This window comes from Zalophus californianus, chromosome 9, assembly GCF_009762305.2.
Source record: "Zalophus californianus isolate mZalCal1 chromosome 9, mZalCal1.pri.v2, whole genome shotgun sequence".
Lineage (NCBI taxonomy): Eukaryota > Metazoa > Chordata > Mammalia > Carnivora > Otariidae > Zalophus > Zalophus californianus.
In genome coordinates, this window is record NC_045603.1 from 6,295,375 (window position 1) to 6,321,992 (window position 26,618).

Consider the following 26,618-nt stretch of genomic DNA (forward strand, 5'->3'; position numbering starts at 1 on the left):
CTGCTTCCTTCTCAGGCTTGCCACAACTTCATGCCAAACACAGAACTGCACCTTTAGAGTTATTTTGAAACATGACTACATGCCAGGGTTAAGTTTCTCTGCAGCCAACTCACATTGTGGAGGAACAGTCGGATGGGGTTCCGCTTCGTGCTAACTCAACATTGCAGTGTCCAGTTATTCTTCCTGGTTAGTTGGGTCTGGAGCAGCCCCGAGTCTGGGAGAGGGAAGTCATCCCTTTGTCTGTGTGCCCAAGGGACGACTGTTGGAAGTCAAGTCCTGAGGGAGTCGGGGAGGCATTCTGAAAAGTTTCCAGTCTAAAGGGGTGAGGCAGAGTTGGAGGAGTTTAGATTTGAAGTCCAATAAGATGGTGGTTGGGGAAGTGGCGGGGGTGGGCGGGGTGGTTGAAGAGAGAATATGTAGGATTTTTGAGTCTGGGGGAAGCAGCTGTATGGCTTCTTATCCTGGCTGGGAGGCTGTGGCTGGGGGTGGGGGGCAGATGCTCAGGGGCTGCAGTGGACCCACAAACCTTGTCCTAGACTGGGCACATGGGACTCCTCCCTGGGGCCCACTTCCAATGTGATTCTCCCTACAGGGTGAGGAATCTGAAAGGCCGAGGGTTGTGCCTACCTGGAACCCGTGCCTCCCCTCCCAGACCTTGTGTGGAGACAGAGACCCTGGAATTCCCCCTAGCCCACTTGTAAGAACTGTGTAGGCCTCGTCCCTGGCTGGGTCCACCTGAAGAAGGACTGTGCCTCCGTGTACCCACACTTAAACCTGAGGGGTGACCACATGGTAGTATATGCGTGGAAGGAGCTTGGGTGTGCAGGCTAGAGTGTTCCCATGATCCCATGTGGGGATCTTGTGGTACAGGGCACTGCTCTGGCTTCATTGTATATTTGGTTTCTTGAAGTAACAGAGTCCATGCTTACTTATTGAGTGTGTTTGGCCTTGCCATCTTTGCTGCTCATGGCACCCTGCAGAGCTTGGAGGGCTCCCTCCCTATTTGATAGCTGGGGTTTGGGGAGGTGTTGTCCCGTTCTCAGCTGTTCTTACCACTAAACCAGCCACACGTGGTGAGGATCACTTGTACTGCTCCCATTTTATCTAAAGTCTTCTAGGGTTTGGCTAATTGAGATCTTTTGGATTTTGTTAACATTCTGGTACAATAGCAGAAGATTCCAGTCTATATCGTGGTCTTTTTTAGAGCTCTTATATTTCCACTTTAGCTCAATGGACTTTAGCCTGGAAGATTCCCCAGTGAACAGTTTTCCTTGCCGCAAAACACAGATACTCTGGCTTTGGGGTAAATAGCTCTTCTAGAAACAAGGCATTTCGCTTCTTCGGCAGCACTCTAGGAACGTTTTGGGGCACATGCTTCTTGTGTCTTCTTGTCCTCCGGGAGCGGAGGACACGTTGTCTTGGGTCACTGCCACAGTTGCAGTGTCCCACCGTACACATGATCTTCCCCAGTGCTGCTGGAGCTGGGGTGATTTCCCTCCAGGAGCAGTTGCCAGGTTGGAGATGGAGATGAGCCAGGGAACTGTCTGAGGATTGTGCAGCCTTTAGTATCCCTAGCCCAGTGGGTCACAAAAGCTGGTCTGAAATGGTGGTGTCACCAACGTGAGAAAAAGAAGGACTGTGTTGTTTTTATATGTTAAGATTAGCAATTACCTTTTTTTGGGAAGGCCTCCCTTTTAGTATAAAATTGTGGCCATTCTGTCTTACAGTTTTAAAATGTCCTTTTCATGTTGGTGAAAAGAACTGGTAGTTTTTAAAGAGTATTCTTACTTGACAAAATAAAAAGTAAGCAGTTTATGTTATTCTCCCAAATTTTAATTTTTTAAATTTTAAGTAGGTTCCACATCCAACATGGGGCTTGAACTCATGACCCGGAGATCAAGAGTCGCATTCTCTACCCACTGACCCAGCCAGGTATCCCTACTCCTCCCAAATCTAAATAGTTTTATTGAGTATAATTAAAAAGCAATAAGTTGCATGTGTTTAAAGTTTACAATATCATAAATTTTGACACATGAATACACCCATTAAACCATCACCACGATCAAGATGATGAACCTATCCATCAGCCCCAAAAGTTTTTCTGAGCTATTTTAGTCCTTTCTGCCGGCCCCTTGCCACTCCTGGGCACCTGCTGGTCTGCTTTCCGTCCTTGTACACTAGTTTGTATTTCCTAGAATTTTACAGAAATGGAATCCTACAATAGGTACTTGCTTAAGTCTGGTTTCTTTTTTTTTTTTTAAAGATTTTTTTTTTTAATTTATTTATTCATGAGAGAGAGAGAGAGAGAGAGAGAGAAGCAGAGGGAGAAGCAGGCTCCCAAGGAGCAGGGAGCCCGATGCGGGACTCGATCCCAGGACCCCGGGATCATGACCCGAGCCGAAGGCAGATGCTTAACCATCTGAGCCACCCAGGCGCCCTAAGTCTGGTTTCTTTCAGCAAAATTATTTTAAGATTCACCCATGTTGTGGCATCTATCAGTATTTCATTCTTTTTTAATCTAGTGTGTGGTTTTGCCACAGTTTGTTCACTCATTCACCTGCTGATGGACATTAGGGCTGTTCGTGATTTGGGTCTATTACAAGTAGAGTTTCAGTGAACATTTGTGTACAAGTCTTTGTATATCCATAAGCTTTCATTTCTCTTGGGTAAATACTAGAGTGGAATGGCTGGATGGTATGGTAATGTTTAACTTAACTGTTTAAGACAACGCCAAGCTGTTTTGTGTTTCTAAAGTGCTATACCATGTCAGACTTGCACCAGCAGTGTGTGGGAGTTCCAGTTCTTGAGTGTCCTCACCAACACTTGCTATGGTCTGTCTTTAATTGTTGCCATTCTGGTAGGTCTGTAGTGATGTCTCATTGTGGTTTTAATTTGCATTTCCCTAATGACTAATGATATTGACCATCTTTTCATGTGCTTGTTTGGTGTTTGTATACCTTCCTTGGTGAAGTAGCTATTCAGATCATTTGCCCATTTAAAAAGTTGGTTTGCTTATTTTATTACTTTTTAGATTTCTTTATTCTGGATACAAGTCCTTTATCAAATATGTGATTTGAAAATGTTTTCTCCCTGTGTGTAGCTTGTCTTTTCATTCTCTTAACAGTGTCTTTTGAAGAGCAGAAGTTGAAACAATTTGATGAAGTCTGTTCTACGGTTTGTATCTTTTTGGTTGGTGTCATAGTTAAAATCTTTGCCTAATCCAGGGTCACACATATTTTCTTATATTTTCTGTAGTTTTATAGTTTCAGGTTTTAATTTTGTTCTGTGATCCACCTAGAGTTATTTTTTGTGTATGGTTTATATTTTCACATGTGAATAAATAATCCAGTTGTTTCAGCACTATTTTTTGAAAAGTCCCCCAAATTTTGGGGGAAAATTTTTAGTTAGTGAAATCCAAAGGTCTGGGAATTGTGGTTCTAGACACACAGATCTCCTCCCTTTTGTGACTGTTTATAGTTCTTCTCACCCTCTCACAGCCTTGCTTTTTCTTCATTTCACTTGTGACTTAAGCCCCTTGACAGCAGAGCCCTCTCACGGGGGGTTGGGTGTGAGAGGGACTGGGAGAAGTATGCTGCGGGGGGTGGGGTCTCCTGTGGTCTCCTCCTCTGTTCTGGGTTTTCCAGAGCCCTGGGCACAGAGCCTTGAAGGACTTCCTGGTGGGTAGGTTCCGGGCAGTGTCTCATGTGTAGAGGTGATTGTGGAGGCCTGCCGGCTATAAAATGATGAGGGGACAGTAAAGCCTCTGTGCCTGGGTGGATGAGGTGGGGCCCAGCCTAGAGATGTGGGAAGGCGAATGGGGCCATTCACCATCTGCGTGGGCTGGCAACGATGTGAGCTGCCTCAGACTGAGGGCCCTCTCGGCCCAGCTTTATGACTGTGTGTGCAAGGGCTGGGGTGCTCTTTTTTCTTTTCCATTCAGTCCCAAAGGGGTCCGAGCAGCCGTCTCCTTTGTACTGATATGCAGCAGCTTCACAAGCGGCCAGAAAGTCTTCTTTGTCTGCTTTTTGACCTGTGTGCGGCTATCTTGTGTACTGCTGGTACTTCTGGAGCTACTGGTACTAGCACTGCTTATGCCATCACCAGCACCCAAGAGCAATGGAGCGAAATCTTGGGCTCTGGGTCCTTTGTGTGCATTACCCATGTAATCCTTACAACAGCCCTCTGGGGGGCTACGGCCCATTTTACAGATGAGGAAAGAGGCACAGAGCAGGTGACCAGATGTAAGAGGTCTTTGGGCCATGCTTATCAGTACGTTACTGAATGTTGGAGGAGGGATTTGGTTTAACATTTTTCATTAACTCTTTTCAACCAAAATAGGAAGGGTGATTTATGTTGTTCTTCTGAGTCTTCATTACCTATCAGCAGTGGGAGCAGTTGGGCTGCTGTTTGGCCAGATTAAAATTCTTTTAGTGGCTCCCTGTTGCCATCACAATAAAGTCCAAGCTTGTGATCTGGCCCCTGCTGACCCTTTCAGCCTATCCCTTGCCACACTGAATTTCGTGTGTTTCTCCCTTTCCACAGATCCTGTTACCTCTGCTGCAAATGCCCTTTCTTCCGTCTTTGCCTGCTGAACTCCTACTCATCCTTCAAAACTCAGCACTCACTACTTTTACAGCCCCCCATCCCAATCCTGGTCCTGCAGAGTACAAGGCCCTTACCCGTCCCGGTGCATCTCATATATGGTATGATTGACTTGACTGACTGCTGGCTGGTCTGCTGGGCCAGGAGCTCGGTGAGGTGGAGGCAGGCTCTGCCTTTTATATTGGAATCCACAGTTCTTTGGTCTGTGCTGGCATGTAATCGCCAGGTAGACATTTGTGGGATGAACGAGTGTGGCGTGAGTAATATGTGGACCCTCAGTTTTCAGGGTTGCCTTTAATGGGGGAAGTTACATGGACCGACTGCAGAAATTAGGTATATTTAAAAAGCATCACTCAGTGATTCCTTTAAATCCTGAGGCAGGCTTACATAGATTTTTTTTTTTTCCTCTTTGAGAATAAGTTTTTTTTTAATTTTTAAAAAATATTTTTTTATTTGACAGAGAGAGACACAGTGAGAGAGGGAACACAAGCAGGGGGAGTGGGAGAGGGAGAAGCAGGCTTCCCGCTGAGCAGGGAGCCCGATGCGGGGCTCGATCCCAGGACCCCGGGATCATGACCTGAGCCGAAGGCAGTTGCTTAACCAACTGAGCCACCCAGGCGCCCCTCTTTGACTGTCTTTTAGATCATGGATTTAAATTTGTGCATTTTTTTTCCAAATGTGTGTAATGGCATGATTTTTATGGCAAGCTCAATAAATAATTTGAATTTTTGAAAATGTTTCTTTGGAGCTGTGGAGCCAACATGGATTAAGTGTAGTGTGGTGTCTGTTTTTGAAAGAGAAGGAAGTTTGATGAGAAACATTAACTGTGTTAGTACAGAGAGCTATTTAGAAATGTTTTGCTGCATTTCGGTGTAGTCCACATGCCACGACTACGTGCGTTTACTCCTGAACTGCTGCCGTCCTAGGAGCAGTTAGACTTCTGGCCAGTGGGCCCTGAGGCTGGACTCGTAGGGGTTGGTGAGATAGGAACCTTTGAATTAAATTTTCAGTTCATTGCAGAATGTATTTTCCCCTTGAGTTACTAGGAGGCAGGATTCCTCAAACTCATTTGTCTACTTTTTTATTTTTGGGGGGGGGCAGTGGACGGAGGTAAGGGAAATAGAAGGTTAGGTTATATCTTTATGAAAATGAGTTCAAGTTTTATTTGGCTGTGGTCCACTCCTGTTCTTGGCACGTGCCTGACTTCTTTTTTTTTTTTTTTTTTTAAGATTTTATTTATTTATTTGACAGGGAGAGACCAAGCGAGAGAGGGAACACAAGCTGGGGAGAGTGGGAGAGGGAGAAGCAGGCTTCCTGCTGAAGCAGGGAGCCCGATGCGGGGCTCGATTCCAGGACCCTGGGATCATGACCTGAGCCGAAGGCAGTCGCTTAACGACTGAGCCACCCAGGCGCCCCAACGTGCCTGACTTCTGAACATGGCACTGGGGGTGGGGGGGGTGGTTATCTGTTGTTCCTGAACTCAGAGTGGGTGGTCTTGAACCATATGGTGGGTGGCCAGGGAGGTCCGTGAGGGGAAAGCTGGCTGTATTTAGGGGTATCATCTAGGGGCTTGAGATAGCATCTTTCTCTGTGGAGAGCTAGCCCGCCCCATGATACCAGTAGTAGTCGTGGTGCAGCACCTACCACGTGGCAGGTACTTCACCTGCATTCCATTCAACTCTCACTTAGTGCTTCAAGGCCGATACTGTTAGCTCCTTTTTACATATAAGGGAAACAGAGCTCCAGAGAGGAAAAGGTATGGGTTCGTGGTCCCGTAGCTAGTGAAGCGCAGAGCCGGGATTGAAAGCCAGTCTGTCTTGGTCTTTCACCTATGCTGGGGGCTTGGTAGATGTGCCACACTCTTGAGCTCCTTGGCATAGACCCCTCTGGGTCTGTAGTGAGGATAGCTGGGGATATGGGCGCGTGGCCTCTGCTCACACATAGTTCCACGTTGGGGTGTCAGTGGTGATACGTGTCCTGTGTTCATCTGATGCTGTGAAGTACATGGCTCTGACCTGGGCTGTGGGGGCTGAGGCAGGGGTAGACTTGCCGACACTCCCCAGCCATGGGGCCTTCATGAACGTGTGGTGTGAACGGGCAGTTGAGGTGCAGGATCTGAGATGCCGTGGGAGTGGGAGCGAGTGGCCTTGCGGGGTAGCGCGGCAGAAAGGGGGACTGGGTGCCAAGGTCGCTCTTTTCCAGTTCGTTGAGCTGCATTGATGCTGCCCTTGATTTATACTTGTGGATATTTCAGCTAGGTGGCCACTGCTTTTTCCTAAATAGCTGGGATGTCTGCCAGGCTTGCTGACCACTTCTGTGGCTGAGCTTTGTGGCTTACAACAGCGGCATCGTTTTGCTTAGTTTGGATCGCTTTTCCTTTTCCATTGGGCAAGTTCTCTTTTGCTAGCTATTATTTCCTTCTTCTAAATCTCCCAGTGGAGCTCCTGGTCTTCTTTTCATGTCTCTCTTTTGTCAGATACTTATTTTTCTGTATTAATTCTGGGAAAAGGGAAATTGGCTTGGGGTGGCTTGATCAAGATTACAGAGCAAGATAATCATTGATTTTGAAATGACAGCCCCAACCTCCTGGCTCTGGGCATTTGCAGTGAGCCAGACCCCAAGGCTCAGTCAAGATGACCTCGATGTGTCCTTTGCGCTGGTCTTGCAGTCTTGGAGACAGGCAGTCAGCAGCTCTCTATGTACCCTTAGTGGACAGGTCAGTCCTGCGTTCCTGTGGCGAGGTGGGGCATGGTGGGGATAGGGGTAGGGGTGAGGGTGGGGGTGGAATTGCTTCAAGTGGAGATAGGGCTGTGGAGCCTGGGGCGGGAATCTGGGTTTGCTCAGTGAATCTAGGGTGGGGGTAGGGTGGTGGCACTTCCCAGATTACAAGGGTTTTTTTTTTTTTTCCCCCCCCAATTTGACTCTTCCTCCAGAATATGATGTGGTGCAGAGGCAGACACAGGTTAAAATCAGCTGAAGCTGAATGGCAGGGGTGTCGGGGTGTGTGTGTGTTTCATTGTGCTCATTTGTTTATGTTTGCGAGTGTTTCAAAACCAGGTGGACCCTTCTGAGGGGTTGGCTGAGGGCTGGTGGATGGTGTGCCTGGTTGGGGGTGCTGGTTAGTAAAGGGGGACCCTGATGAGCCCCAGAACTGGGTCTGGATGTGGTCAGGGTTGGGAGAGGAGACCAAGAGTTAGCACCATGGAGCCTCCAAATGCACCCATCTTCAGGCCCTAGTGGGTGGAGTGTGGAGCCCATAGAAGTAGCTCTGGGGGTGAGCATCCTGTTCTGAGAGGTGTGCTGCTGAAAGAGGAGAGGGCTTCTCTCTGGTCATGTTGTTCCCACACACTTCCTGATTTCATTATTTATAGGAAGTAGCCGGCTTTCCTGATTTTTGATTACTTTAACAAACCAACATATATCCATTTTTAGGATTTAATTTAGAATAAGGAAAATGAAGTATTGGCCCCACTTCTGTTTTCCAACTACACCCCCCCCCCCCGCTTTTTTTGGGCAAGCAGTTGCCTCTTTTGGAGTAGGCCATCATAACCACTTGGCTTCACACTCTCATCATCATTAACTTGGTGGCATTGTTGATGTGCCAAGGGGAGAAGACCTGTGTCTCTGTAACGGAGAGGTGTTCAGCCTTTCCCCAGGTTGTAACAGTCAAATTAGGCCACATTTTTGCAACCTCTTGGCACAGGTGAGGTAAGAGACATTTAATTTCCATTTCCTTCTCGTTAACTTTGCTCCTTATTCCCGGATGCCCTGAAGCACTGAGTAAAGGGAGTGGTTTTTCCACTTGGAGCCATCTTTGCATCGGGTGGAGCTACCCAGCTGTCCCGGCTTAGCCATCTTGCTTTTGTCCCTGGCGGGTGAGTTCTCCCTGCATCCCCAGATTCAGTTTGGGGAGATGGCCTCGCGCAAGTTGGGAGCAGAGTTTTCTTAGGCAAACATTGACATTACAGTACCTTCAGGGAAGCCTGGGGCTTTTCTTTCAGATTGGAAATTGTTCTGAATTAGATACTTTTATTAATTTGTCCTGGTCTTTTTAAACAAATTACATAGCTGTTCTGTTTTCATTGGTGGTAGGAAGAATGTTTTTAATGCTTTGCTAAGTGCTGTGCCCCATAGGCTGTGCATGCCTCCTCCAGCCGAGTCTTCTAGTTTATTTCCCGTGAGGCAGCACTGTCCCTAGTATTTGACATGACACCTGACCAGTGGTCACTTGGCATTTGTGTCATGAGACTGGGACAGGCCACCAGTCAGCTAACTGAAGAGGCTGGATAAAGCAGGAATCATACAAAACAATACATAATGTAGGCGTTTTATTTTTAACTTAAAAAAAACAGTGTATCTCATGTGCCAATCTTTTACTGACCTTTTCTTTTACTTTGAATCTGTGGATCAGAATTATCCCTTGTTTTCTTTTTTTTTTTTTTTAAGATTTTATTTATTTATTTGAGAGAGAGAGAATGAGAGATAGCACGAGAGGGAAGAGGGTCAGAGGGAGAAGCAGACTCCCTGCCGAGCAGGGAGCCCGATGCGGGACTCGATCCCAGGACTCCAGGATCATGACCTGAGCCGAAGGCAGTCGCTTAACCAACTGAGCCACCCAGGCGCCCTATCCCTTGTTTTCTTGCATAGACAACACCCATAATCTGTTGTCTTCGTATTCAGGTTTTGCTTGAAGAGGATTGAGAACGAATACGATGGGTGAAGCAACTTGAGTTGCTAAATTCTAGATTTTTACAAATTTTCACCCAGTCCTTTATACTTGTGTTACCTGTCTCACCCACACCTGTAATTTATTTAGGGTTTCTAATTTTCATAGAAACAACTGTGCAGTTATTTCACGGGTTTATATAGTTAAGTGTGTGTGCATACATGTACTCATGACTATATATGTATATCCATATATACTTATTTTTACACATATTTATTTCTAGGTATAATTGGCATAAATAGGTTTGGGGATGTTAACTTTAAAGATTAAAAACTCCCAGTTATTTTACCAACAAAAGATGGGTTTATTCAGGAATAAGAGAATTGCAATTTGGGACAAACGAGCTTTGGCAAAATCATAGGCAAGTCCAGGAATGAAGGAAAGGTAAGCTTTTTTTTAAGGAGAAAGGGGTAAACTGGGAAGGTTGTTACAAATTAGAAGTCCACTGAAGTAACGTGGGAGTTGGAAGTATGGTGGTTTTTCATTGGCTGAGCCCTTGACTGAGGGATAAGGAAAGCATCTCTTCCTCCCACTGGAGTAGTAGAGTAGTATTCGTACAAGGTCAAATCTGTGCAAGGTCAAGTCCATCTCTGAGAGGTAGGGCTTGGGAAGTCCCCCTGCCAAAACTTCCCAGCTCCATTTTAGTGAGCTATCTCGTTAATAATTTTCACAGGGACAAACACTTGTTTAGCACATTGGGCAGCATATGGGTCTCTTTGCCAGGTGCAGTTGATATGCCAAGGGGGTCCTTTAGTAAATTAGATAGGGATTCTGCTCCCAGGAAGCTTCTAGCCTAGTGGGGTCCATGTCTGTATTTCAGTGACTTAAACACAAGTTAAAAAGTGGCAGATGCAGGGGCACCTGGGTGGCTCAGTCGGTTAAGCGTCTGCCTTCGGCCCAAGTCATGATCCCAGGGTCCTGGGATCGAGCCCTGCATCGGGCTCCCTGCCCAGTGGAGAGCCTGCTTCTCCCTCTCCCTCTGCTGCCTTTCTGCCTGCTTGTGCGCGCTCTCTCTCTTTGTCCAAAAAAAGAAAAAAAAAAAAAAGGTGGCAGATGCATTCTGAGAAAGGTGTACTCTCAGCAGGAAGGGATCAGAGATTTCATGGAGAAGTAGGTATTTGACCTGGGCTAATCATTTCTTTCTGTATTTAGTTGAATATTTTTCTCTAAATAGAGATTTAAACAGATGTAACTATCATTGGGTCTTGGGAAGTGGTCAGAAAATCTAAAGTAGTTTTGAAGTTTCTGTGTCTCAAACCTTTGTAAAGGGGCACAGGCTGTTTCTCCTAAGTGACAAAACTTTGTAACACCTCTGTGCTGTGCTTTGGGGAATTGGTCAAGAGGTATGGTGTTCCTTTCAGTCAGGAAACAATGTATACCAGTCACGGTTGGTTCAGTGGTCCTAAGCTAACCTCACAGACGGAAAAGGAGCCAGGGGGAGGGTTGATTGTCTCCAAGGGGCAGAGGGATTTCCCAAAGCTCAGTTGGAATGCTGTTGCCAGAAGGAGACGTGGGTGCTGGGCAAGGAGCAGCCTGTTTGGAAATGCATTGTGGGGTGCCCCGTGAAATGGGATAATACATTAACCAAGCGCCAGGATGCTTCCAGGATGCAAAGACACTTTCGTGTGTGTCTCACATGAGTTCATCCGAACTTCTATAGGCTAAAAAGTATAGCACATCATCCATAGGAACTCAAGAAATACTGTAATATGTAGGAGTTCAAGACATGTTTCCAGACTGCCTCACAAAACTTACTGTTGGTAGGAGAGGTGAAGGCTTCTTGATTGCCCCCTTTGTGGGTGGGTGAATTCAAGTGAGGAGAAACAGAGTCATCTGGATGCAGGGAGCCCAGCTTTGCAGTCATCAGCCTGATAGAAGGTGGACTCTTGGCTCTGCCACCAACCTGATGCGGACCTTATGCCCTTCTTTTGTTGTGTGTCAACGAAAGCTGTTGTAATATTCTTTATTAGATTTCTCAAAGTTACCGGTTATGCCTTTGTTACTCTATGTTCATGCCAAGTGCAACAAGAAGATGTAAACATATGGAGATGGTAGTAAACTTCCAGTCCCAACACTGTTGAGATAAACCAGCACTGATCTGGTGCAGCAGAGCCTTTCACAACTTTCTCTAGGCTCTCACAGGCATCAGTGCATGTTTTAATAAAAGTGAGAACATACTGTAGGCACCACTCAGCAACTGGCTCTTCTCACTTCCCTTAGTTTACTCTGAGAACAAAGATCTAACAGAGTGCGCTGTGTGTTGTAGGTGTTTATTGTTGAATGAGTGAGTACTGCGCTCTGGATGTCTCCACCTGTCAGTGATGTTTGGTAGTTAGGCCAGATTGAATTGCTTCAGCTTTTTTGTAGGATATAATTACACCAACAGTGTGTGAGTTGTGTGCCTTTGCTGGGCATTCCCAGTGGCACTAGACATTGTGTTTTGCTAATCTGATGGGTGAAAATAGTATCCCATTGTTATATTTTCCTGAGTACCGGTGAGGCTGAGCAACATTACACATATTTATTAGCCATTTGTATTTCTTCTGGGAGTTCTTTATCTATATTTCTTTTCCATTTTTTTTCTTTTATTGGATTTTCTTTACAGTTTTTAGGAGCTCTTGTATATTGGGCTATAAATCCTTTGTTGTATGTATTGCAAATATGTCCCTCTGGCTATTGTTTCTATAATTTGTTTTTATTTTGTTTAGATGTCTTTTCTCATAAAGTTTAAAGATTTTTTATGTAGTCATATATGTCTGTCTCTTTATAGTGGTTAGATTTCCTGTTCCTTTAATGGTCTAGAGAAGACTATAGACCAATTTCCTGCGTGTGTGTGTGTGCGCGCACGCACATGTATATTTATATTTACGTGCAACATTTCTAAGTATATTTCTAAATTTATTTCTAAATAGAACAGTTATTTGAATATAGTGGTGTATTAAAAGATTACAGAGGGGAGCTGAAATAAAGGGGATGTGTGGTACACTTATTGTGATGAGCACTGAGAAATGTATAGAATTGTTGAATCATTGTATTGTGCACCTGAAACTGATTTAATAGTGTATGTTATACTTGAATTAAAAAGAAAAGATTTACTCTCCACGACCAAGTAAGGTTTGTTCCAAAGTACAGGGATATTCTCACAGGAGGTATGTCAGCTGGAGAAAACTCTGACTCGGGGCTTAAGAGTATGGCGTGTTCCAGGGGCGCCTGGGTGGCTCAGATCATGATCCCAGGGTCCTGGGATTGAGTTCCGCATCGGGCTCCCTGCTAGGCGGGGAGCCTGTTTCTCCTCTGCCTTTGCCTCTCTCTCTGACTCTCATGAATAAATAAAAACATTAAAAAAAAAAAAAAGCATGGCGTGTTCCAGTCCTGATGTCTGCTCACTCTCTGACTTTGGCTGAATTATTTAAATGTCCTGAACTTCAGTGTCATCTGTAAAATTAGCAGGACAAGAATAGTACCATCATAGAGGTTTGATGTAAGGACTGAACGTGGGATAATATATGCAAAGTGATTAGAGCAGGGCTTGGTGCATAGTATAAGTGCTCATTTAAAGTTAGGCGTAATAATTCAGTACATAACATTAAAAAGAAAACCTATGTTGACTATATCAGCAGATGTTTAAAAGGCATATAATAAAAACCAGCAGCTAATCCTAATAAAAATCTAAGTAAGATGGTCATAGAAGGAATCTACATAAATACGGAAGTATTTTCCGGAACCCAACAGCAAGCACGTTAAGTCGTCATTCCATTAAGCTCCAGCTTGACAGGGAGGCGTGCACGCATCACTGTTCCTCCACATCTGTGAACCCCCAGATGATCCTGTGGATGTGACAGGCTCATGGCGAAGGGGCCAGAGGAGTGGCTTTGGCAGTGTCTGCCCAGTCTGAGCTGATCCTGCCCCTCTCTCCTGTCTGGAGCTTGTGCCCACCTGTCCCTGAGGACTTCCTACGGGCCTTTCCCCACCAGGTGTGGCTCCTGGCCTCACCCTGCAGGAACCAGGAACTAATTCCTGGGGTTGGGCGAGGAAGAGGATTGTTACTGTAACAAACAAGCCAGCTCCCCAGGGCCCAGGGAGCAGTAGTAGGGCAAGTACTGGGAACCAGGTGTGGCATCTAGAGTGCTGAGGGCCAGCTGCAGGCATGGGTAGCCTGGCAAGTACCCATGGTTCTGTTCCTCTTTCTGTGAGGAATCAGCCCAGCCATCATTTCCAACCTCTCCCTTCTTCCACATGCCACATAAGTGGACCAGTGTTCTTGAAATGGGGTGGGGGGTGGGGGGGAGAAGGCCTGAATGCTCTGAACTCTGGAGGGCTTCAGGTCAGAGTGCAGCTCCTAGACTGGCCGGGAAGGCCTTTAGGGGTTGGGGGGTTTGGGGTCTCAGCATTTGGCTTTGGCCTGATATTTGTTGGACACCTGTGTTTCTCTCCTGTGTCTGTCTTATGGCACTTGTCTGGTCTACCTCTAGTTTTTTTTTTTTTTTTTAAAGATTTTATTTATTTATTTGAGAGAGAGAGAATGAGAGATAGAGAGCACGAGAGGGAAGAGGGTCAGAGGGAGAAGCAGACTCCCCGCTGAGCAGGGAGCCCGATGCGGGACTCGATCCCGGGACTCCAGGATCATGACCTGAGCCGAAGGCAGTCGCTTAACCAACTGAGCCACCCAGGCGCCCCTACCTCTAGTTTTGAAATGTGTTATTAGACAATTTAAAGTTCATGTAAAGCAACAGGTGATGGGGCGCTTGGGTGGCTCAGGTGGTTAAGCGACTGCCTTCGGCTCAGGTCATGATCCTGGAGTCCCGGGATCGAGTCCCTGCTCAGCAGGGAGTCTGCTTCTCCCTCTGACTCTCCTCCCCCTCATGCTCTCTGTCTCTCATTCTCTCTCTCAAATAAATAAATAAAATCTTTAAAAAAAAAAATTTAAAACAACAGGTGATGGATGTGTAAGTTTTGAAGCATAATAATAAAGATCTTGAGGCCAGCCTCCCAGCTTGGGAATTTAACCGTCCTGCACCACAGGAAAGCTCCTAGGAGGCATTTCCTGCCAGTGGGTAAAGGTGTTCCGGGATATTTTATCATTCCCTCATTATCTTGCTTTTTTAAAAAAAGAATAGTGGGGCACCTGGGTGGCTCGTTGGTTAAGCATTCAGCTCTTGATTTTGGCTCAGGTCATGATCTCAGGGTCCTGGGATTGAGCCTCGTGGTGGGCTCTGCGCTCAGTGCGGAGTCTTCTTGAGGATTCTGTCTTCCTCTGCCTCTCCCCCTGCTTGCATTTTCTCCCTCTCTCTTTCAAATCTTAAAAACAAACCAAAACAAACAAAAAAATTAAAGGGGCCCCTGGGTGGCTCAGTTGGTTAAGTGTCTGCCTTCAGCTTGGGTCATGATCCCAGAGTCCTGGGATGGAGCCCCACAACGGCCTCCCTGCTCAGCAGGAAGCCTCCTTCTCCCTCTCCCTCTGCCTGCCACTCCCCCGCTAGTGCACACTCTTTCTCTGTGTGTCAAATGAATGAAAAAAATCTTTTTTCTTTTTTTTTTTAAAGATTTTATTTATTTATTTGACAGAGACACAGTGAAAGAGGGAACACAAGCAGGGAGAGTGGGAGAGGAAGAAGCAGGCTCCCCGCTGAGCAGGGAGCCCCATGCGGGCCTCGATCCTAGGACCCTGGGATCATGACCTGAGCCGAAGGCAGACGCTTAATGACTGAGCCACCCAGGCACCCCGAATAAAAAAAAAAACCTTAAAAAAATTTTTTTAAAGTTATATATGTATAAATAACATATTCACTTCTTGTTTATGAGCTTTGTAAAAAGGAATCATAAGTAATCTGCATAGTCATTTTTACTGCTGAATAGTATTCCATTGTGTGGATTGTGTTAGGATTCTCCAGAGAAACAGAACCAATAGAATGTGCGTATCTCTAGAAAGAGAAGGAATTGGCTCACGTGGTTATGCAGACTGACAAGCCCAAATCTATAGTCTGGGCCAGCAGGCCCAAGACCTAGCAGAGACTGTGGTACAGCTCCAGGACCCTCCAAAAGCTGGCAGGTAGAGGATTCCCTCTTATTGGGGGAGGGTTTTTTGTTTTTTGTTTTATTCTGTTCCTATCTTCAGCTGATTAGATTGTGGCCCTCCTACATTGTGGAAGGCAATCTACTGATTAAAATGCTAATCTTGGGGCATCTGGGTGGCTCAGTTGGTTGTGTCCAACTCTTGGTTTCAGCTCAGGTCATGATGATCTCAGGATCATGAGATTGAGCCCTGTCTTGGGCTCTGTGCTCAGCGGGGAGTCTGCTTGTCCCTCTCCCTCTGCTTCTCCCCCTGCTTTTTCTCTCTCTTCCCCCCCCCAGTAAAAAAATAAAATAAGATAAAATGTTAATCTTACTCAAAAACGCCCTTGCAGAAACACCCGGAGTAGTGTTTGATCAAATACCTGGGCACTTTGTGACCCAATTAAATTGACACGTAAAATTAATCACATGGATAAACATCCTCTCCCAAACTGACTATTGTCACACTTTGTTTTAAAAATTATTTTTTATTTTTATTTAACATTCATTTGAGAGCGAGAGAGCATGCTCATGGGGAGGGACAGAGGAAGAGGGAGAAAGAATCCCAAGCAGACTCCCGTGCTCAGCACTGGACCCTGAGATCATGACCTGAGCCTAAATCAAGAGTCAGATGCTTAATGGACTGAACCACCCAGGGGCCTCTATTGTCATGCTTATTAATTGTACCCATCTAGGAGCTGTCAAATGTTCCTTTCATTCTGGCCTTAATTTACCTCTCCCTGGTTACTGATGAGGATGAGCATCTTTTCATATGGGTGTTAGCAATTCACGGGTTCTCTTTGGTGACACGTCCGATGAGTCTTTTCCTGTACTTTTCTTGGGTTGTCTGTACGTCTGTGGCCATACTACCCTGAACGCGCCCAGACTCGTCTGTATTTTTCTTGTTGATTTGTGTTGGTTCTTCATACTGCATAGAAGCCAGTTTGCTGGTTCTGTGAGATACAGATATCACTTCCTACCTTGTCCATGTGTTTCTACTGTCATCGTGCTATCTTTTGTTAAACATTTTTAATTTCAGTGCAGTTCACTATTATTAATCTTCTCTTTAATGATCGGTATTTTTAATGATTTTTTAAAGAAGATTTTATCTATTTATTTGCCAGAGAGAGAGCATGCGTGCACAAGCATGGGGAGCAGCAGGCAGAGGGAGAAGCAGGCTCCCCGCTGAGCAAGGAGCCCGATACGGGGCTCGATCCCAGGGCCCTGGGATCATGACCCGAGCTGAAGGCAGATGCTTAACTGACTGAGCCACCCAGATGTCCCTTTTAATGACTTTTTAAAGGAAATCCTGGGGGCACCTGGGTGGCTCAGTCCGTTAAGTGTTGGACTCTTGGTTTCGGTTCAGGTCGGGTGATCTCGGTCCTGGGATCAAGCCCCACATCGGACTCCAAGCTCAGCATGGAGTCTGCTTTAGATTCTCTCTCTCTTTCTCCCTCTCCCTCTGCCCCTCCTGCTCGTGCTATCTCTTTCTCTCAAATAAATAAAATCTTGAAGAAAAGATAAAGGGAATCCTTCCTTGTCTTGAGGTCATAAAGATATACTTTGTTTTCTTTTAACCACTTTAAAGTTTTACTTTTCACATTAAGCCTTAGTCTGTCTGAAGTTGATTTTTGTAATTGATTTTTGCATGAAGTAGGAATCCAATTTTATTTTCTTCCGTTTGTATGACTGGTTGAATCTGTATCACTACTGAGAGGCCCCGCTGTGCCTTGGGACACCACCTCTGTCATAGAGGAGTTTAGAAATATGTGTGGATCCGTTTCTTTGCTTTTTTTTGTTGTTGTTGTTGTTAAATTTTACTTTTCTTTGCACTAAAGTATGCATAATATAAAATTTACCATTTTAACCATTTTAAATTATGCAGTTCTGTGGCATTAAGTACATTTACACTGCTGTGCAATCACCACCACAATCCATCTCCAGAACTTTTTCATCTTCCCAACCTGAATCTCTGTCCCCATTAAACAACTCCCATTCCTCTCTACCTCTTCTAGCCCTGTGGGTCTGTTTCCGGTCTGTACCTGATCAACATATCACTACTAGGGGCGACCCTCCCTTCTTCCATTCTGACTTACTTATTTTATTTTAAAGATTTATTTATTTATTTATTTCAGAGAGAGAACAAGTGGGGGAGGCAGAGGGAGATGGAGAGAGAATGTCAAGCAGACTCCATGCTGAGTGTAGAGCCCAACTCAGGGCTTGATCCCAGGACCCCAAGATCGTGACCTGATCCAAAACCAAGAGTCGGATGCTCAACTGACTGAGCCACCCAGGCGTCCCCATTCTGCCTCTTAATAAAAGTATTTTGGTTTTAATTTCCTTATGAGTGAACCACAAGGATGGACAGAGACTCTCTAAGTGGATCTCTGTATCCCTTAAAATTAGCATTTTATGGTGAGCATGTGATGAGAGCTTACCAAATGCTAATAATTGAGTACTGGTATTGGGTTTTGAATGAGTTAGTAAGTTAAACTCACTCAGGTTCGGACCTGTGAGAGTGATACAAGAGTGTCGGAATAGGAAGAGATACCCCCTTCATAACAGGCATGGAGGTTATGGCGGAGTGTAGTAGCCAAGTGGATTTGCTGACTCTCCCTCACCCACCTTCTGGTACAGCCTCCTTGAAGGTCAGCTGGGTCTGCAGAACAGATATGTTTGCTCCAGATGGCTGCCTTGCATTGGTCTGCAGTGGAGAGAGAAGGAAAAGAGGCCTAATTTCCATTGCTTATGATCTTTTTTTTTTTCCTTTTTGCTTTGTTCTTGAAGTATAGCTGATGTACAGTGTTATATTAGTTTCAGGTGCACACATAGGGATTTGACAGTTTTACACATTATGCAGTGCTCACCAGGATAAGTGTAGTCACCATCTGTCACCATACAATGTTATAACAGTATTAAATTGATTATATTGCCTATGCTGTATTTTTAGGTCTGTGACTTATTTATTTTATAACTGGAAGTTTGTACCTTTTTAAATATTTTTATTTATTTTAGAGAGCATGGCGGGAAAGGGCAGAGGGAGAGGGGGAGAGGGTCTCAAGCCCGCTGCACTGAATGTGGAGCCCATTGAGCCCATCGCGGGGTTCGATCCCAGGACCCTGAGATCATGATCTGAGCCAAAACCAAGAGCAGGATGCTTAACGGACTGAGCCACCCAGGCGCCCCAGAAGTTTGTACCTCTTAATGTCCTTCACCTGTTTTGCCCATCCCTGCATCTATCTCCCTTCTGGCAACCACCAGTTCTCAGAGTCTATGAGTCTATTTCTATTTTTTGTTTTGTTTTTTAGATTCCACATATAAGTGAAATCATACAGTATTTGTCTTTCTCTGACTTATTTCACTTAGCATAATGCTCTCTGGGTCCATCCATGTTCTTCTTTTTTTTTTTTTTAAAGATTTACTTATTTGCGAGAGAGAATGAGAGCGAGCACGAGAGGGAAGAGGGTCAGAGGGAGAAGCAGACTCCCTGCCGAGCAGGGAGCCCGATGCGGGACTTGATCCCGGGACTCCAGGATCATGACCTGAGCTGAAGGCAGTCGCCTAACCAACTGAGCCACTGAGGCGCCCTCCATCCATGTTCTTGCAAATGGCAAAATCTCATTCTTTTTTATGGCTGTGATATTCCTGTGTGTGTGTGTGTGTCTAGATACAGATACGTACATATATCACATCTTTCTTACCTGTTCATGTATTGATGGACACTTGGATTGCTTCCATATCTTGGCTATTGTAAATAATGCTGCAATAAACATAGGGGTGCATGTATCTTTTTGATTTAGTGTTTTCGTTTTCTTGGGTAAATACCCAGCAGTGGAATTATTGAATCACATAATATATCTATTTTTAATATTTGGAGGAACCTTCATACCATTTCCCACAGTGGTTACACCAGTTTACATTCCTACCAACAGTGCACGAGCGTTCCTTTTTCACTGCATCCTCGCCGACACCTGTTTCTTGTTCTTTTGATTTTAGCCCTTCTGACAGGTGTGTGATATCGCACAGTGATTTTTATTTGCATGTCTCTGATGGTTAGTGATGTTGAACATCTTTTCATGTGTCTGTTGGCCATCTGTATGTCTTATTTGGACAAATGTCCTATTCAGTCCTCTGCTCATTTTTAATTTAATTAATTAATTGGTGGTGTTGTGTAAGTTCTTTATTTTGGATATTGACCCCTTTCCAGATCTATCACTTGCAAATATCTTCTTCCATTCAGTAGGTTGCCTTTCTGCTTTGTTGATGGTTTTTGTTTTTTTGTTTTTCCCTTGCCATGCAGGAGCTTTTTATTTTGGGGTAGTCCCAATAGTTTATTTTTCCTTTTGTTTCCCTTGCCTGAGGAGACAGATCCATAAATATGATGCTAAGGCTGATAGCCAAGAGTTTACTGCCTATGTTTTCTTTTAGGAGTTCTATGGTTCAGGTCTCATATTTAGGTCTTTAATCCATTTGGATTTATTTTTGTGTATTGTGTAAGAAAGTGGTCCGTGTAGCTGTCCAGTTTTCCCGACACCATTTATTGAAGAGACTGTCTTTTCCCCATTGGATATTCTTGCCTCCTTTGTCAAGGATTAACTGACCATATAAGTGTGGGTTTATTTCTGGGCTCTTTATTCTGTTCCATTGATCTGTTTGTTTTGTGCCGGTTCCATACTGTTTTGATTACTACAGCTTTGCAGTGTATCTTAAAACCTGGGATTGTGATGCCTCCAGCTTTGTTCTTGCTTATGATGTTTTAATGATGATCTCCACCCAGGGGCGCTTGGGTGGCTCAGTTAGTTAAGCGACTGCCTTCGGCTTAGGTCATGATCCCAGGGTCCTAGGATGGAGCCCCGCTTCAAGCTCCCTGCTCTGCAGGAGTCTGCTTCTCCCTCTCCCTCTGCTCTCTCCTCCCTGCCTCTCCCCACCCCCTCCCGCCCTGCTTGTGCTAGCTCTCTCTAAGTGAATAAATAAAATCTTTAAAAAAAATGATGATCTCCGCCCAGACAAGAAGCCTGTGTTTGACACTTCCTAGAGTGCCCTCCAGGAAGAGCACTCTACTATTTTTTCCTGGGGAGGAGTTAGGCATTGTGTTAACAGACCAGGAGAATCGAGAGAAAAACCCTTCCGGGGCGCCTGGGTTGCCCAGTCTGTTAAGCATCTGACTCTTGATTTTGGCTCAGGTCATGATTTCAAGTGATCTCAGGGTCATGAGATCAAGCCCCGCATCCAGCTCTGTGCTGGGCATGAAGCCTGCTTAAGATCCACCCCCCCCCCATCACCATGCTCGCTCACTTGCTCTCTCTCTCTCTCTCAGAAAAAGAAAAGAAAATCCTTCCTCATGGAAATCAGTGGAGAGGTAGATGGAATACAAATAAAATTCATATTCGATTAATAGATGAGTATGTTGCATGTGGTACCTGTCATCTGGTGCTCATGGGAAAGAGCTGTGGGGGGGTGGACAATAAAGGCGCTGGCTCCTTGGTGGAATTGGCTTTTTGTTCTCTTATACCTAGGTCTTAGTGGGCCAGATGGAGGGCAACCAGAAGGGGAGTGGATAGAGAGATTTGGAGGCAAGGAGACTTAGATTTTGGGACAAGATGGGCTGTCAGGTATCAGACCAGGTGTTTTGTCTTATTTAATCCTCTCAGCAAGCTGAGAGGTGGGAGGTGCTGGTCCTCTTTTTACAGTCGAGCAACCCACCCCCCTGGGCATCTGGGGTAGGCTGCTATGCCTGGCACTGGTGTGGGGCTTGCCAAACCTGGTGAGCCCGGGCACACGGCCCGAGAGCTTGCCCTTGAAGTCTGAACTATTGAATGTGTAAAGTCCAAGGCGTATTTGGAGAGTTTCTAATTCAATAAAACATTTAAAAAATGAATGGAAAAAGCATATGTGGCCTTTTTCCTCAATGTGAAGTTGAAGAGCGAAGCCTCAGTGGATGGCTGTCGGTCAGTGGCACTATTGTACAGATTCCTGGTTGCATAATTCAGAGCACTGGGGAAGTTTTGACCTGAGTTTTGCAAGACATTCTTCAATTACTGGATAAATAGAAGTAATGAAGCTGCTCATCAGTGGGAAGCATGGCAGATTCTGTCGTTTTCAAACTGTTGTTTCGGAGAACAAATACAACTTTTTTTTAATTCTCTCTTTTTTTTTTAAAGGATTGCTTCAAAAAATCACTGCTGGTTTTCTCTCTTTGTCTTTCAGTAATTTTGTTGCAGGGCATTTGGGCAGGAATATTTCACATAAATTCTTCCTTGAGCTGACCTTCAGGTGCAAGACGTTTGCTCAGGTGCCCAGGCAGACAGCTGGCTGCTCTGACTCTAGCCATAGAAGTTTTCTTAAATCCCGTTCAGAATGAATTAAATCTGCACATGTGATTCATACTTTGAAAACCAGGTGTGTGCTTTTATCTCTAGAATTGTGTCCTGTTTCAAACAAAGGAAGGTACTCTTATAAAGAAGCACACTATTTATATTAAGTGCAAAGCTATTTAAAAGCATGGGTGCATTTTCAGTCATTGTGAGGCGGTGGACTCAGTCCTTCCAAGCGTGGTCTCCTGGTCAGAAAGACCAAGGCAGAATCCTGCTGCTTCCAGCCCATCCCCTGTGCAGGGCCACAGCTCCCGATTTCCTAGTGCTGTTTTGATCACGGCTCATCTTTTCTCTAGATACATAAAAAAACATTTTTTAAACCTGAATTATCATATGGTGGTATGTAATAACCTCCTCCTTTTATTGGTTTCACTCAGTGAGTTCGCAGACCCTCAGAACTTGCGGCATGAATGAAGAGAGGCGCTGTGGGGGAGAGGTAAGGCAGGGTGGGGTGGGGGAGACCAGGCAGGGCAGTTTTGTGGTTTGGAAGTCACTCTGTCGGCCCAGTTCATTATCGCAGCCAGATGCTTCGTGTCCTGTGGTGTGCTCCATCAGCTACCTCGAGTGGCCTTCAGCTTACAGGGGCCCTCCCTTCATTTCAAGGTGCTTCCTTTCTTTGAGGCAGTTTCGCAGATTGTTTCATTTCTTTATATGCTTCATCTTCCCTGGCTGAACTTTGTTTCATTTTATTCATTTATTTTTTAAGTAGGCTCAACACCCAGTGTGGAGCCCAGTGCAGGGCTCGAACTCATGACTCTGAGGCCAAGACCTGAGCTGAGATCAAGAGTCAGACACTTACCCGACTGAGCCACTCAGGCACTGCCTCCCCCTGGCTGCATTTTCAAATGAAGACCTCAGGGCACTTGGGTGGCTTAGTTGGTTAAGCGCCTGACTTGATTTTTGGCCCTGGTAGGCAGGCTCAGTGGGAAGTGTGCTTGAGGTCCTCTCCCTCTGCCCCTCCCCTCAGTTATGCATGCTCTCTTTATCTCTCTCTCTAAAATAAATAAATCTTAAAAAAATAAATGAAGCCCACATTGCCATTGACTCTTTCTTGTGAAGGATAGAATGAATATTTATTAGCCAGTTAAATTTTTTATATTATTTCTGTGATAAACTTTTTATTTTGGAAAAAATTTAGGTATACAGAAAAGTTGCAAAGACAATACAGAGCATTCCCATATACTTTTCACCTAGTTTCCCCTAATGTTAACATCTTATGTAACTGCAGCACAGTTGTCAAAATGAAGAATTTCACATCGGTGCAGTGTTACTAACTAAACTACAGATTTGACTTGGATTTCACTGGTTTTTCCACTGTGATTCTGTCTGTTCCAGGATCCAGTCCAGGATATCACATTGGGTTCAATTGTCCTGTCTCCTTGGTCTCCGTCTGTGACGGTTTCTGTGTTATTTTTTGTGACCTTGACAATTCTGAAGAGTGCTAGTTAGATATTTTGTGGAATGTCCCTCAATTTGGGTTTGCCTCATTTTTTTTCCTTCTTCTTCACATTATTGGACTGGGCTTAATGAGTTTTGGGGAAGAATACTTCAGAGGAGAAGTGCCGTCCTTATCACATGGTATCAGGAAGTGCAGTGATGTCAGCACGACTTACCCCTGGTGAGGCTCATCTTGCGGGCTTGTATTTTTATTCCTTGGGTTTACACATGTTTTACGTGGGCTCTCGTTCCCCATAAAGTTGCCATTCCCTTCAGGTGAGGACCTCTGCTCTGCTTGCTTTGTGTCTCCTCTTCCCAGAATGAGGACTTGTGCTGTTGACCTGCCAGGTCACGTAAAAACACATTTGGGCCGCATGATGCCATGAGCATTTAACAATTTTCACAATCACAGGTGAAACGAGATTGGTCCTCTGTTGATAATTGCTGAAACTAAGCATCATTATTCTAGTCTCTACTTTTTATACATTTGACATTTTCCATAAAAGATGAAGAGGAAAACACTTCCAGCCTACAGATATAATGGATCCCAGATTGTTTTCATAGTGTAGGTGTTATGGTATTGGTTGTTGCCAGAGTTGTTCAGACTGTTACTCCTCTTAAAGGTATTTGGTTCTTCCCCAAGGTCTCCATAGGAAGAAGAACTGTGTGTAAACCATTGTTAAGTGGTACTGCTAAAAATTATATAATAATATTTCTCAACATCTTTGAGGAAGCAAAATAATTGGTGTGCCATCAGAAAATAATTCTGCATAAAATGAGGTTACAAATTAGTTGAAATACATTTGTGGAACAGAAATAAAATCTTTACTATTTATTGTCATTAATTTGTTGGAAAGAGTATCTGAATCTAACAGATTTGGGACACGGCCTATTTCTTGTAAGTGCACTATTTTGACATTACCAAGTGTGAGTCTGGTGTTTCAGTAAGTGTAGCAGAGAGATACTGATAACCATTTAAAGATCCTATTTCCCCCTCCTGAGCCTCAAGACATTTTTTATTTTTTTATTTTTATTATTTATTTATTTTTAAAGATTCTATCCATTTATTTGACAGAGAGAGAGAGCACAAGTAGGCAGAACAGCAGGGAGAGTGAGAGGAAGAAGCATGCTTTCCGCTGAGCAGGGAGCCCGATGTGGGACTCGATCCCAGGACCCTGGGATCATGACCTGAGCCGAAGGCAGCCGCTTAACGACTGAGCCACCCAGGCGCCCCTCAAGACATTTTTTTTAGTAGGTGGGGAATTGTAAGTGAATTTGGAGGGCGTGTACTGGGGGGACAAGCACAAAAGGACCCAGGGTCTGGGTGAGCTCACTCTTGGTGTTCCCCTCCCATTAACCTGCAAACACGCGGTCCCAGAGTGAGGAGTTGTGAAAATGAACACTGTCACAAAGCATAGTAAGCACACTGGGTGCCACATTTTCAGACCACATCTTGGCCCTGGAAGTCAGTACTCTCAGCTGTTTATAAAATTTCCCCCAACCCTAATCCAAGTGCATAGGTCCTGTCACAGGACCTTCTGACCTGTCAGAGGTCTTTTTTTTTTTTAAGATTTTATTTATTTAGGGCGCCTGGGTGGCTCAGTCGGTTAAGCGACCGCCTTTGGCTCAGGTCATGATCCTGGAGTCCCGGGATCGAGTCCCGCATCGGGCTCCCTGCTCGGCAGGGAGTCTGCTTATTTATTTATTTGAGAGAGAGAGAATGAGAGATAGCACGAGAGGGAAGAGGGTCAGAGGGAGAAGCAGACTCCCTGCCGAGCAGGGAGCCCGATGTGGGACTCGATCCCGGGACTCCAGGATCATGACCTGAGCCGAAGGTGGTCGCCTAACCGACTGAGCCACCCAGGCGCCCTGTCAGAGGTCTTTATACAGCTTTGCATGCTTATGTTCATTGCGTTTGGTGGTCACCTGGCTCTGTGGGTCATGTGTGCTGTCAAAAGCACTGGGATATCTGTCTCCTCTTAGTGAGGGGGCTATCTGGCTGCTGACTCCCCTTTCTCAGGTTTATCACTGGGAGGGGTCAAGTTGTGAGAGCTTGAGAAGTTTCCCCTGCCTGTGTGTGGCTGGCACTGGGGATGGGGCCTTTCATTTGGTTCTGTTCACCTGGTAAACTAAGACGTGCTTATTCTGCAGAATGTCTCCCTTACACCTGTCTCAGCATGGGATTAATTTGTGTGACGTTGAGGTCTTAAAGAACCTCTATACTGTGAATGAGATTGGTGGTCTAGAGGCTAGGGCCAGCATCTTCTGCTTTTGAAGATATTTATTTATTTATTTGAGACAGAGAGAATGAGAGAGAGAGCGCACATGAGAGGGGGGAGGGTCAGAGGGAGAAGCAGACTCTCCGCCGAGCAGGGAGCCTAATGCGGGACTCGATCCAGGGACTCCTAGATTATGACCTGAGCCGAAGGCAGTCGCTTAACCAACTGAGACACCCAGGTGCCCCATCTTCTGCTTTTGGTTGCAGCTGGAGAGCCTTGACCCTTCCTGGGACTTAGGTTTATTTACAGAAATGGTTCGTAAAATCTCACACTTTATGGAGTGAATTGTGGGGTACACCCAGGAATCCCATCCTTTGGCTTTCCCACATGAAATATTGCACAGTTGGTGAAGCCAGCTGCAAGGGTGATGCGCCTTCCTCTGGAGGATGAGGAATCAGGCTTTGGGTGCTAGCATCTTGCTCCAGGGTTTATCTGAAACAGGGGAGTTTATGGAAGCCTTGCAGGCAGGGCTCTGCCCTCTGTATCAGTTGGTGCTCAGAGATCGGGAGTGTTGTGGTTCCGAGCGCTCTCTGTGCCTCAGTGGCCTCTCCACAGCCCTGCCAGTCGCCGCCGTGGAGTCGCACATCTGGCTGTAAAATCTAAGGAACTCTGGGTGTTCCTTCATTATGAAACCAATGCATGGACTTTGTAAAATACAAGTACAGAATTCAGAAGGAGAAAATCACTGTCAGTACCTTGATGTACACTTTTCCACCTCGCAAATGTGATTTTTAAAGACAAATAGAATCATATGATTTAAACTATTTTGTAACCTGCCCTTCTTTACCTCACTCTCACAAACGGGAGAAATGTGTTCCTCGTCTCTACTCTGTCTTAAGCTGGGTCATCTGTCACAGATGCAAAGCAACCACTGCCAGGCTGAGCAGCTTGCTTTCTCCCTGTGACTGGTGCCAGGTGGCTCACAGTGTGCCCATGAGACTTGTTCTGGACTCAGCACTCTCTGCGGCTCAGCCCAGTTGGCCTCTTGGCAAAGTCCCTTGACTTTCTTTTCCTTCATAAGACCTTCTGAACCAGCCCCATCCCTGCCCATACTTTGTTCCTTGTGGTCACTGTGGGTTTGCTTCTGTTCAGATTGTCATTGATTCCTTGATTTTTCTGACCTTTATTGGTTGCCTGCTTTCTGACTTT

The 26,618-nt window shown here is 45.2% G+C and overlaps 1 protein-coding gene across 9 annotated transcripts in view; it reads left to right on the top strand.

Moving 5' to 3' along the window:
• The window catches only part of PACSIN2 (protein kinase C and casein kinase substrate in neurons 2), a 133,038-nt gene that overhangs the window by 13,650 nt on the left and 92,770 nt on the right, over positions 1-26,618 (top strand). Inside the window, exon 1 of one of the 9 annotated variants that reach the window (XM_027593248.2) lies at positions 4,683-4,703. The exons of the other annotated variants lie outside the window; for them this stretch is intronic. The gene's annotated coding sequence lies outside the window, so the exon portion shown is untranslated. Of the gene's footprint in view, positions 1-4,682; positions 4,704-26,618 lie in introns of those variants that run through there. 9 annotated transcript variants of the gene reach the window in all.